This window comes from Dasypus novemcinctus, chromosome 3 (genome assembly GCF_030445035.2).
Source record: "Dasypus novemcinctus isolate mDasNov1 chromosome 3, mDasNov1.1.hap2, whole genome shotgun sequence".
NCBI lineage: Eukaryota > Metazoa > Chordata > Mammalia > Cingulata > Dasypodidae > Dasypus > Dasypus novemcinctus.
Window position 1 is genome coordinate 89,957,553 of NC_080675.1, and position 7,706 is coordinate 89,965,258.

Genomic DNA, 7,706 nt, shown 5'->3' on the forward strand with positions numbered 1-7,706 from the left:
CTTCACAGGGAAATTTTAACAAACATTCCAAGAAGAACTAACACCAATCCTGCTCAAACTGTTCCAAAAAATTGAAGAGGAGAGAACATTCCCTAACTCCTTCAATGAGGCCAACCTCACCCTCATACCAAAGCCAGATAAAGATACCACAATAGAAGAAAATTACAGGCCAATATCCTGTATTAATATAGATGCAAAAATCCTCAACAAAATATTACCAAACTGAATTCAGCAGCATATTAAAATAATTATATACCATCAACAAGTGGGATTTATCCTTGGTGTTAAAGGGTTCAACATAAGAAAATCAGTTAAGATGGAGGCTGCAAGATGGTGGCATGAGCAGCACTCTGGGCCATGTGCCAGGCTTTTGGCAGTGTTCAGGGAATTTTTCTGTAAATAGTTCTAAGAGCAGTGCAGCCAAAGATAGTGGCTTTTTTTATACTAATATGAAGTGGGTACAGTTTTAAAACCTATACGTTGATGGCCACAAGGATTTGCCTAAGCCTGTGATAACCATTTCTGTTAAACCAGACACACTATATAAGCTCTTGTAGGTTTTAGTAAAAGATCATAATAAAACTGAATTGGACAGCTATGAATATTTTGCCATGCTTGCTGCTAAGGAATTTGGTATCTCTATTAAAGTTGATGAACCTCCAAGGAAAACACAGCAATTTACTTTTCTCAAATTAGTGCATATTTTCAGGAAGCACAGAGCCCGTTATGATATGAGAACACTGTACAGATGTTTAGAGTTAGGACATCTAACTGGAAGTACAGCAGAAGTCTGTTTGGAATATATTCAGAGAAACTCACCTGAAGGAGTTGCCCTGGAAGTTACAAAGACAAAGTTAGAAAGGTTACCAGAACACATCAAAGAGCCAATCTGGGAAAGGGTACCAGAAGAAAAAGAAGAAAGTAAGTCATAAAGGCTCAAAGATGCCATTTCTACCTTGAGTTTGAAATGAGGGTGGACAAGATGTGCAGGTTTAAATGGAGATTGTTTCCAGATGAGACAGTTTTGAGTCTGCCTAACTACTCTGTTGAGTCCACATGCTCTAATCAGAGGAGAGCAAGCAATGTAACTTTGATGATAGAGTAGACCACAGAAAAATAATATTTTAGCTATTCTTTTACATGTATCTTTGTTTCAGATCTGACTTTAACCTAAAGGAATAAACTATTTAGCTACTATGAACCCAAAGAAAGAATGAAACTTTTATTTTTTAGACAAAAAAAGAAAATGAGTTAATAATACAGCACATGAATATAATAAAGCAGAAAAAACACATCACCATCTCAATCGATGCAGAAAAAGACATTTGACAAAATCCAAAATTTGTTCTTGATCTAAGCACTTATAAAATTAAGAATGATAAAGTACACATATGAAAAAAATCCTGCTAACATTATACTCATTGACAGAAGACTGAAAGCTTTCCCTTTAAGATCTGCAGCAAGAGAAGAATGCCCACTGTCACCACTGTTATTCAGCATTGTATTGGAGGTACTAGCTACAGCAATTAAGCAAGAGAAAAAAAATAAAAGGCACCCAAATTCGGAAGGAAGAAGTAAAAATTTTCTTATTTGCAGATAGCATGATCTTATATGTAGAAAATCCTTAAAAATCTACAACAAAGCTACTAGAACTAATAAACAAATTCAGCAAAGTGGCAAAGTAAAAACCAACATGGGAAAATAAGTAATAAACAATTTGAAGAAGAAATCAAGAAAAAATTCTATTTACACTAGCAACTAAAAGAAACAAATTTCATGTAATAAATTTAACCAAGAGTGAAAAGGGCTTGTACACAGAAAATTATGAAACATTGCTTAAAAAAATCAAAGAAGATCTAAATAAATGAAAGCAGATTCTGTGTTCATAGATTGGAAGACAATAGATTGTTAAATTATTGTGGAAGATATACCATTGGCCAATAAGCACATGGAAAGATGATTGACATCATTAGCCATAAGGGAAATGTGAATCAAGCTCGAGATACCATTTCACACCCAAGAGAATGGCTACTATGTAAAAAATGGAAAATTACAAGTGTTGGAGAGGATGTGGAATCATAAGAATACTCATTCATTTTTGGTCGCATTATAGAAAGGTGCAGCCACGATGAAAGTTTGGCAGTTCTTCAGAAAGTTAAGTATAGAATTATCATATGTCCCAGTAATCCCACTTCTAGAGGTTTTTGAAAGCAGGGATTTAAACAGATATTTGCACACTGATGCTCACAACTGAATTACTGACAATTGCCAAAAGATGGAAACAACACAAGTGTCATCAATTGATGAATGGATAAATAAAATGTGGTATATACATACAATGGAATTTAATTCATCCATAAAAAAGGATGACGTTCTGAAACATGCAACAACGTGAATGAGCCCTGAAGATACCGTGTTGAGTAAAATAAACCAGAAACAAAAGGACAAATAATTGTATGAACTCACTGATATGAAATAATATTAGGCAAACTCATAGAGTCAGAGACTAGAATATAGGTCACCAGGGGCCAGGGTGGAGTAATGAATGAGAGTTAATGCTTAAATTGTACAGAATTTCTACTTGGGTTGATAGAAAGTTTTGGTAATGGATTGTGGTGATGGTAGCACATTAAGAATATAATTACCAGCACTAAATTAAATATTTGAAAGTGGTTAAAAGGGGAGAATTTTCAGTGCATATATGTTACTAGAATAAATGTTAACAAAAATAACCATAGGACTGTGCAACATGGTAAGTCCTACTGTAAACCGTGGACTCTAGTTAATAGTACAATTATTTGTCATTTATTTGTGACAAATAGCCAATGGGATGGTTAAAATCTGATTAAGTGCAATTAATCAGTTATTTATTCTGTATGATATATGATATCACACAAAAATCATGTTAAATGTGAATTAAGGGGGAAAGAAGGGGAAAAAAACAACAAAAAAAGTGAATTAAGGGAACGGATATGGCTCAAGCAGTTGAGCACTTGCTTCCCACATGGAAGGTCCTGGGTTCAGTTTCTGGTGGTTCCTAAAAACAAAAATAAAACCAAACATCAAGCAAACAAACAAAGAAAACAACTCAGGGAAGCCAATGTGGCTCCATGGTTGAATGCCAGATTCCCACATTCGAGGACCCAGTTTCAATCCCTGGTCCAGGTACCTAAAGAAAAAAAAAAAAAAGAGAAAGAGAAGAAAGTGAAGTAATTTTTTAAATTAAGTAACTGGATGATTGTCACAGTTTTCATAGAAAATTCTTTTTTAAAATTTTATCACCACGTGTTTTAAGGTAATGATAAATCCAAATAAGATGTAAAACTAAAATTTCTCCTATAATTTCATAGAAAAACAATTTATCTGTGAGCACAGCATATCCATTTTCATTTTTATCATGTCTACACTTGGCTTTGGCATTAAGGTACAATGGAATATAATTCCAAAATTCAGTTATTCCCATTCAGAGGGGTGCATCAGAACCACACTCCCTCTTCGGGGTCTGCTATGCACCAACTTGGAAACATTACACTGGAACTATACATAGTAATAATACATGGAAAAATCTTAATTCTAAATTGGATCATCTTGAAAGACTTTTTGAATCAAACTACAATGAAACTCAACTACTAATTAATGTTATAACTGCACACTACATCTTATCCCATATACAAATGAAGCAGTCCAAATCAATCAAATCTGCAAAATTCCTAAAATAAATTAGAAAAAAAAGACCTGAAGCAATTGAAATATTTTCTAAAATAAGTACTAACAAGTAATATTTCATTCAAGTCAAGTCTCTGATGAAAGTAATTCTGGCATTTGTAGTTTCTGATCCAAACTTTCCCATTTTCTGTCATATTCAAGCACTGCTACATGAACTAATGCATTTTCAATTTTTCGCTGATTATGGGGCATTTCCATCGAATACCAGGGATTCTCTGTAAACATTCATCTTCTCTGGCAGCTAGTTTCCCTGTATCATTTCTATTGATTTTTAGTTCCTCCTGCAAAAACTTCCCACTGAAATTAAATTTTGGGAGTACATGTTCTTTGTTTCCTGGTTCTCTGTATCTTTAAAATTTCCATTTTTTAATAGGGGTTCTTAGTTTGGATGACAAGACTTTCATTAGGTAATTCAAAGCGGATTCACACTAATTCATGTCACCAGCAATTGTCTTATCAACCTATGGTCCAACAAAAAGTTAACAATAAGACTGATCCTGACACTTGATTAACAGGCTTCTCCCTAGTGAGCAAAGCAACCATCAGCAGCCGATCCACTTTAGAGTCTCCTGGGAAAGTGTGAACATGACAGTAAACAGCCTACATCAAAGGCATTTCAATTCTGCAGCAAGCCTTTCTGCTTCAGGTAAGTGATATACACCCAAACAAAACATTAATCAGAAGACCCATTTCATCTCCTTTGGGGAATCTGAGATATAGCAGACTAATCCTGCTTTCTAAGTGTGTTTTTGAACATTAAAATAGTACCTTTAAGGACATGTAGAGGCTGAGACAAGCATCTTAAATTTAGTAGGAATTTTATAATATGAAAAAAGTCTTTCAGCAAGTAAATGTTTGAACATTGTAAAACTCGAACCCCCTCTTTTTTTGAATAGTCCTGTAAATGCAGGGGTCTCTGTGGCCCTCTCTGTCTGACAGGTTTCAGTAAACATGAAGTTGAGATTATGGCATTTACATTGTCTATATAAGGACCTTTGATTGAAAGGAAGAGTTTATAAATTTGTTTTATCTGATATCTTAACTTATGAAATGAAAAAGGACAAACTGGCAGTAAAATCTGAAAGTGGGACATGCAAAGAGGATAATATTTGTCTTCTAAGCATAAGGAGAGTCTAATATTGTGTAAGTTTTCATCTATTCCATACATATGTTTGGGAATGTCACTAGATTTGGGAGTGTCCATGGAGACCATCTAAAACTGACAGATGATAGACCATTTCATGTTCATGTTGAGTTTTACTCTTTCAGGAAACAATGAGTTCAATTCTGCCTTTCACTTTTCCCTTTTATGATTGTTCCTGATTGTCAAGAACTTAATGCACAGCATAGGCCCCAGGGTAGGGCATAGATAGTAAAGATTTGTAGTGAGTCGTAATCTATTCCTGGCCTTTCTTGGCTCTCATTTGAAAAGTAAGGACAATAGAGTGGTGTTTTGTGTGGCCATGTTTTGTTTTTTTTTTTGTTTTTCTGGATCACCTTGGATAAGAGTCCAATTCCTTCTAAAGTTCTGACAACTATGAAAAAATTGAATCTTTAAAACCAAATTCATTTTCCTGCAATATTTCAATATGTTTCCTGAACAATTCAATTTCTTTTCTTGATTCTTATTAGCTAAAGAAACAAGGAAAAAAACTAGGGTGAACAATATTGAATTTATTATTGGAGGCAAATTATAAAATATTTTTACTCTGGCATGTACCAAAGTATTATTAATATTATCTTTCTTTTAGGGAGTTTGACAATATGAAAATGCAATTTTCAAAGAGTTCACATCTTTGAAATAGTTACAAGGTAGAAAAACATTAATATAAAAAAGAGATTTACATGAGGAATAATTTCCAGAAACTATAAATATCATGAACTTGTATGCACCTAAAAACACAATCTCAAAAGGTACAAAGCTAGCTCTATCAAAAAGGAGAAATTGACAGACAAATTTGCAGTAATGGTTGAAGATTTTAACACATACCTTTAGGAAACTTATAGTTCTAGTGTACAGTAAAGCATCAATAAGTTTGAACTAGTAACTGTTTATACACTTTTCAGTCAACATGGAGAACATACAATATTTTAAAGCTTATATAAAATATTTACAAATTTTAACTTATCCAAAAAAAAAAGCCTTAGTATATTTCAAAGAGTCAATAACATTTGTAGCATATTAATCACAGTGCAATTAAATTAGGAATCAACAATAAAGGGTGGCACAATTTGTATGTTTGGAAATTAAAACCACCCTCCTACAAAAGCAATGAATTCAAGATGAAATCACAATGAAAATCATGGTTGAAACTGAAAACAGTAAAAGAACCAGAACTCAAAGCTTGTGGAAAACATCAATTAAAATTTATTAAAATTAAAAGTACCATATAGTGAAATATTTATTTGAAATAAAGTAAGTTTTCTGAAGATTGAGACGTATAGTGAGAGAAAGGAGGGATTAGGATATGCTTTACATGGAGCTTGACATTTGAGCAGCATTTTAAAGTTACATAGAAATTTGCCAGGGTAATTTTCAGGAGGATAATACTTCATGTGGAAGAAGCAACATAGGTAGCAACAAACTATGAAACAATACAGCGTGTTTAGGAAGTACAAGTAATCTGGTACTTTAGAATAAGGCAGGAGATAAAAATAGCAAAATAAGTGGTAGTCAGAAAATGAAATCTTTAAAATATACTGTAGTATTTGGACTTTATGCTAAAGCAGTTGGTGAGACATTAAAGAGTTTTAAACAGGTCCATCATGCGGTCAAATTTGCATTTTGGAAGGATCACTCTGATAGTAACGGGGGAATTGAGAGTTGCAGGGTTGGAGGTTTTAAAGAGGAGGACAGGCTGAAGGCACATAGACAATTTATGAGGCTATTAAAATAGTCCAGACAAGATATGGTGTGGTGTGAATTACAGGAGAGGCAGTGTGAGTTAGAGAAAAGAGGATATATTTGAAAGTCAGAGACAGGTCCAATGAGAATTTCAAAGTTGATTGAAAATGGAAGGTGAGAAGAAAGGACTGACAGTAATGTCAGGTATCTGCTTGGGTAACTGGATGGACAATAATGTGAAAACTGTGAGGAGAAATAAAGGAGGAGGGCAAGTTGGCCCATAGGGAAGGGAGGAAAGCCTGAGTATGATTTCAATTTTAGATATGATATTGAATTTCAGATGCCTTTAGGAAATGCAGTGAAGAATTCTGCAGAGTTTGGGAACAAACAATTGATTTGGAAGTAATTTATTTATTGCTGGTAAACATATAGAGGAGCATGTGTGACAGAAAGATGGATATCCCTTGGGAACACTGAGACATGGCCATACCTAAGGATATAGTGAAGAATGAGAAGAAGCAGAGGGATGGAAAAAGAAATAGACATCTGTGTTGTCATAGAAACAAGAGATGTGATTATCATAATCCTCAGAGCATTCAGGTAATGATTCTTTCCATTAGATTTGGGGATTAGGATGTCATTGGATAATGTGTTCCTGTTACAATGCCTCCATCTTGGACCAAGTTTCATTAGCTTTGCCCATCCCTTGTTCCACTATTCCCAAGAGTCAGCCTGATTAATTCGTCTGTTATGCTAATTCTAATGCTAAGAAAAAAGGCCCTTCATTAGTTAGCCCAGGTTTTAGAGCTCCAGAGGCTAAACTCTGTGTCTGCCCCTTTTTGGATACCACCTGTGATACCACTTGGCTCTCTGGCCTAGACAACCTTCTTGGTCAGGCATCTCTAGCCATCCATACACTTCAGACCTTGTCCCGTTTCGTGGTACCCACCTAATTCCCCATTCCTGTCCTTTCTATGCCCCTTCTCGCCCATGCTTATGGAGGGAGGTCCCAGCTCCTATTTGGATGCTTTGTATGTTTGATACATTTTATTTTATGTTCTGCTCCTTCATCCTTTTGCTCTTTCTAGCTTCAGAGAGCTTTCGTTCAGCAGGGCTTCCCAGTTCCTCAGAATTG

The 7,706-nt window shown here is 34.7% G+C and overlaps 1 pseudogene; it reads left to right on the top strand.

The window, feature by feature from the left end:
* The first annotated feature begins 338 nt into the window (after positions 1–338).
* Positions 339–932, top strand: LOC101416700 (small ribosomal subunit protein uS10m pseudogene; annotated as a pseudogene).
* Positions 933–7,706: the final 6,774 nt, after the last annotated feature.